This window comes from Cheilinus undulatus, linkage group 10 (genome assembly GCF_018320785.1).
Source record: "Cheilinus undulatus linkage group 10, ASM1832078v1, whole genome shotgun sequence".
Classification (NCBI taxonomy): Eukaryota; Metazoa; Chordata; class Actinopteri; order Labriformes; family Labridae; genus Cheilinus; species Cheilinus undulatus.
Window position 1 is genome coordinate 48,552,408 of NC_054874.1, and position 6,326 is coordinate 48,558,733.

Below are 6,326 nucleotides of genomic sequence, written 5' to 3' on the forward strand. Positions count from 1 at the left end.
TTCCTGGATCCAGACGGTGATCCAGATCAGTCCCAAAGTCTAATCAGTTCTTCCTTATGCCATATCTGACATTTCCTGAAAATGTCATCAAAATCCATCCATAACTTTTTGAGTTATGTTGCTAACAAACTAACAAACCCTGCTGATCACAGATCCTCCTTGGCGGAGGTAATGAGCAGTTTAGCATGTTTGTATTTCTCTTTTATACGTGTGTTTATAATGTGCACCATCCCATTAAATAAACTAATAAATAAAAACCAGCTGATACTGAATGGACAATAAATAAAGACAATAAATAAAGAAACTGCTCTCCTACATTGGAGGATTCAGATTAGTGATTTTTCGCTAACAACTTTCTGATAAATATTTAGTTTTCTGGCATCACAGAATGTATTTACATTAAATTATTTTTCTATTTCAGCACATATAAATGTTTTCTTTGTTTGAGATTTTCCTGTGTATTTACATTATTGGAATCAGCTGATAGATTCTACAAATATCAGCTAAAAGCTGAATTATTTAAATATTTATTTTCCTTTCTAAAATCAAATGATAACTAACAGGATGAGAACAGAATCAAATCAGGAAATATTGAAGGTTTTTCACCCTTAATTTTCCCTCACGAAACATTTTTGTTTGCTTAACATTTTTATGTTTTAAAGTTGTTGGGGTTTTTTTCTGCTGTTGAGAAAATATTCTTCTGTTCCGTTAAATGTTTTTGCAGTGGGCCTTCAGGGCCACCGTACAGACACCTAACACAGACTGGGATTTTATATAAATCACAGTAAAGTGTCCGTGCTTCTCTGATGTTAAAAGAGCATTACTTCTAAAATCTGACCTGCGTGTTGAGGAGCATGATGAATCTGACAGGAACACCTGAAGGAGCTCTTAATCCGGATTAACCTGCGTTTTAAATTCTTTTTCTGGATGACTTTATTAATTTGGAGCCGGGTGATGAAGAGCGCGCTCTGTGGAGTGTAAAAACACAGATGGCACTTTGTTCTGTTTCACTGCTGCTGCAGATAAATCCGCCCGCTAACAGCTGCAGACAGCACGCTCCGTCTGCAGGAGGAGGGCGCCACCCGGTGGACAAAGAGCTCAGACAGCGTGCACGGACAGAGACGGGTCTAAAGAGGAATCAGAGAGAAAAGAGTGACAATAAAAACACAAAAACATGAAGAATGGTGCAGCTGCTTTACAGGGTAGCTGATCTTAAATAGACTCAGAGAAGAATTATTAAAGACAAAATAATCAGCATGAGAAAAAGATAAAAGGTCTAAAACTGAAACGTTTTTAAATTTGATGCCCTGGTTGTTACTGATTTATAGAAATAAACAAATCTGCCGTCCTTGAACATCATGAGAGCAGAAAAAGGAGAAATACTATAGGAGCAAAGAAAAGAGACATAGCAGGATAAAATAAGAAAGAGAAAAGGCATTTAATGCCAAACTTTTGCATCATTTACTAGAAAATATCTACGTGTTTACATCTATAATAGTGCTGCAGTAAATGTCGAGGTTTTAGGATGAACAGGATGTAGGGAAACACTAATATTCACATATTTACAGCTGTGTTAAAATAATAACAAACATATCCTCTTACTTTTATTCGTGAGTGAAATGTTGAATTAATGGTTCAAAAAATGTCTGCCTAGAACTAAAGCTGAGTAAAAAGTCTGTTTAACCCTTTACCTACTGCCATAGCACCGGCGATGTGTTTAATATGTCCCTAGTTTTATTACCCGAACTCCGTCAAAGTTTGTCCGATCAGAAAAATTCCAACAGTGTTGGAAAGCTGAGAACTGTGGCCATGCGCACATATATGGCTCATTACAGTACTCGCAACAATATAAGATATTCCTTTATTAGTCCCACAAGGGGAAATTCCAGGGGAATGACGTGGGAATTCATAGCAAAACACCTGTTTTTTATTGTTCTTCTTTTAACTGCTGACAATTCCATATAATGTGCAATAATCATTACTTAGATGTTGGAAAGTCAAGTTCAAGTACTCCTGGGAAAAAAGGGACCAAAGCTCTCAGACTTACAGCCATAATAACAAAATATGGCCAAATCACCATTTTAAACTCAGTAGGTAAAGGGTTAATAGTAAAAATGCTCATCAATCACATGATAATCATTGAAAATGTTTACCATGAAGACAGAATCGTGGGTTTCAGGGTGTGCAGATGGTTGAGTGGTTTAAGGCGCTACCCGTGTACACAGGTAGTCCGGGTTTGAACCCGGCCTGTGGCCCTTTACCGCAAAAACAAATCTTAACAAAAATAATAATACAGAAAATCTGATCTAATTCAATGTGTTAACTATTTTTATATTGTAGTTTGAGCTCTGACAAGTTTGACTAAAGTTTGTTTTTTATATCATTTGTCTACTAGGGTGAAACTTCCACGTCTATTTGTCGGTTGAAATATATCAATGATTTCATTTATTGATCAGAAGCAGAAAAAAAAACTTTTCACCAGCCTCAAAGATTTAGGCTTTTCAGAAAACATTCAGGACTTAAGACCTGTAAGAAAGGTTAGAATACTTCTGGATTTTTCATTAGTTTTTATTTTTATTTCATTTTCACTTCCTGTTTTAGTTTTCAGTTTAATTTTAAATTGTTCTTACTGCCAGTCTGTTAGTTTAGTTTAGCTTTTATTTAGCAAAATTGTTTAGTTTTTATTCATTTTAGTGTTTTCTGATACATGTCCGGGCTGAGTGAGTGTCATACATTTCTAAAATCATATTCTAACAGGCTTTTATTCACTTATTTATTTATAGATGATGTTTGAATTCATCTCCAGACTTAAACTACCACTATGTGAAGTTTTAACCAATCAGATCAGGCCATTTTACCCCTCAGACCTGGCTGTAGGTGCCAGGCAGTACGGTTGTGTCAAAAACTAAAAGCAAGGATGCTTTGTCTCGATTTTTATTTTAGTTTAGTTAGTTTTGTAATTACACTTAAGAGTTTTAGATAGTTTTTGTTTTCTGGTTAAGCTCATTTTTTTTAGTTTCAGTTAACTAAAACGATTTTTGGATTTGAGGTTTAGTTAAATAGTTAATTTTAGTTAATTGGCTGTACTCTGCCTTTGCTGTAAAGGTTTACTAAATACCTGCAGAAAGGCCTTTAAGTTTACAGCAGAGCAATACTGACCTTTATAGAAGTCTTTTATTTTCAATAAGAGAAAATATGAACAGCACTGTAAAAACTTTTATTACTACATATTTTTATAATTAGAGTTGATAAATTCAGGTTTTTAAGCTCTCATTATTCTCTGTATTTCACCAATAACCAGGAAAATAGACTCATGATCACATTTATGGATAATTTCTTATTACCAGCACGTGCAACACTAGAGTAGACGTGTTCATGTGACAGTGATAGAGGCTCAACTCCTTTACATTTTTCAGTTTTGTTATTTAAAAGACTAAATAAAGGAAATATCTCCTCCACTCGCCCACAGGTTAACCACTAAGGACTCGTGTTGATATTAAATTCCTGTTTTATGTCAGAGGGTCATGTGACCCAGCCAGTGATTCATACGGCCTTTAATACATTAAAATAATACTGAAATATAATCGTATCATAAAGCTGTGAAATCAGAAGCCAAGAGTCCGCAGACACAAATAATCCAGATCTCTAAAAAAGACAGACTTCCATCACTGCTGCACATGTTGCTCAAATACATCGACAACATTTGGAAAAGTGAGAGAAAGTGGTGAAGAGTCTGTTCTCTGTGCTGTGGTCAAAAACCAGACTGAAGATCAGGAAGGTTCCAGACTTCCTGATAATATCTGATCATTGATCAGGGAATGAAGAGCATACAAGATCTGGACATCCTTCACATGTCGTCAGAGTTTTTGTATAATTTAGACTATCAGAGAAATGATTCTTTCCCATTATCGAGCGTCTCTGACCTCTACTTTCTGCTGCTGTGGAATCAAACAGGTTTCAGTAAGTTTGATTTTGACTAGAATCATTAAAAAGTTTTGTTTTATCATTGTGACAAACATTTGTTGTTTCGTCGTAGAAAAAAAAATCCAGATATCACGTATCATCGCCCAGCGCTACTACATACTTTTTAATGTCTGAATGTGGTTTTTATACTGGAGATCAATTAAAAACATTTTTTATCTGTTTGACAATATCCAGCAGCATGAAAACAACCCTGCATTATTTTACTGCCAGAAAGAAAAAAAAACTCAAATTCAAGAAGCTGAAGCCCAAAAGTGAAATTAATAAAAATCACTAAAACAGATATTTGATCAGCATCTTTAGGAACCATTTTTATTCTATCCACTTATCTGTCAATCCCTGCAGCTTAGTAAACATTTTTTAAAAAGTAAAAATACTTCAAATATATCCTAAATAATTCAAGGTTGAATGTGATAAAGTTAAAATAAGAAAAGAGGTAAGAGTTTGGAGGAAATAAACATCCTGATATCAAAAACAACAATGAAATCTGGTTCACCAGGCAGCCTGTACACAAAAGTCAACATAACATCATAAATACAACATTATCTTTTTTAATAAAAATGATCAAAATTATAAAGAACTATTTGAGGCTAAATGCATAGACTATGATAACACTTTTTAAATAATAAACTGCTCTAAACAACTGCGGAGACAATGGAAAGACGACTCTGGATGTCAGACGTTTAACTGAAGGATTAGAGCGCCATCTAGTGGAGGAAAAAAGAGACTACACCCATCTAACAACAGCTGCTGCAGCTGTGACAGCGCTGCTGATGTACAACCTATGGCATTATAATAAAAACATAATAATAATGCATGTCTACATTTCTTCATCATAAATTTACCTGCTAATCTGTAAATACTTTCAGTGGAAAACTCTTTCAACCTAGATTTTGAAAAAAAATACCAATTTTAATACTGCATCTTTTTTCTGTTATTTTACTATATATATATATATATATATATATATATATATATATATATATATATATATATATAAGTATGCATTTGTATACTGATTTGGCAACGTTAACATGTTTTCCACCTCACTGAATTGTCTATAGTCTATTTAAAAACTTTGGTTTAGTTCAATCTTTGGTACCTGAACTCTGGAGTAAAGGTGAGTGAAGTCAGTCAGCGATTGAGGATTTCACACAAACTCAGTCCTGGATGTTCATCCTGGAAAAGAAGTTCATTTTAAAAGAGCCAAACACACACGTTCACACATCGGTGTTATGGTTTAAAGGGTGACCGTGTTGACTGGTGACTTGGCTGTGGTAGTCACCACAAACCTGAAGATTTTGAGTGTTTTTATTTATCCCACTTTGCTAATTCTTTAAATTAAGTTAGATTATCATGTATCAATCACAGTTTCAGGACATTTACCGTCCTTAACATCTGCTGTATCCATGTTGACCGACCGCATACACTTGCGGCCGGAAGTAGCTAGTCGACACGGTCACTCATTAATCCGTAACACCGGATGAGTTGATGTTCCTTTTTGACAATAAATCCCTCATCTGATCCAAAATAACTCCAGTCATGACTCAGTTAACCCCCTTTTATTTAAAAATAAGCATGGTCATAGTCATACAGGCTATAAATAAAGTTTTAGATGGACTATTAATGACAAACAGCTTTTATTGTTTGCGTTAGCTCGTTGGCTAATGTTTAGCTACAGAGCTGCTGAAAAACTCAGGTTTTAAACTCCTACGAGTCTAAAATAAACAAGTAGGTACTTTTGTAACTTCATTGAATAACATTTTACTTGATAACACCGTATTTTCAGAGTATTAATACTATACTGAGTATACTGATGTCTGTGAGGAAGTAGCTAGCAACAAACGGAATTTTCACTTTAAAAATATCAAACATTTAGGAATTTAAGAAGACAACAAAAAACATAATGCGACTCTGTGACGCAAAAAATATACCAGAAAACTCTATTAAGACATTTCTATGTTTAACAGCACCACTCCTGTTGTACTTTGTGTCAGAGCACCTCACCTTGTCCTGGTCTTCACTTCCGGTTGAAACTCCCGCCGAAAACACCTTCTAATGTCAGGATGAACTGTGAAAGTTTTCAGGTTAAATCCTCTAAATGTTCATATTTAACTTTCGATAGACCTTTAAAACACGTTTTTTCTTAGTTTAAATCTCAATTAATCCATTTTTATTGGGAAAAAAAAGAATTTATATTTTTTATGATTAGATTAAGACTTTTATATTTTTCTGCTGACATAGTGATAAATATACGGAAGCCCACGTTTGCCTCCTGTAAAAGAAAAAAAAAAAGTTAGGCAATTCTTAAAAAAAATCTTAAATCAAAATCATGAGAAGGTAAA

At 34.3% G+C, this 6,326-nt stretch overlaps 1 long non-coding RNA gene across 1 annotated transcript; it reads right to left on the reverse strand.

Annotated features, from left to right (window-relative positions):
* Positions 1–915: 915 nt before the first annotated feature.
* On the reverse strand, positions 916–6,024 carry LOC121516848. Its single transcript, XR_005992515.1, has 3 exons — positions 5,989–6,024; positions 5,084–5,160; positions 916–1,127 (listed from the first exon to the last, which is right to left on the reverse strand). It is a non-coding gene; the product is annotated as an uncharacterized LOC121516848 (long non-coding RNA).
* Positions 6,025–6,326: the final 302 nt, after the last annotated feature.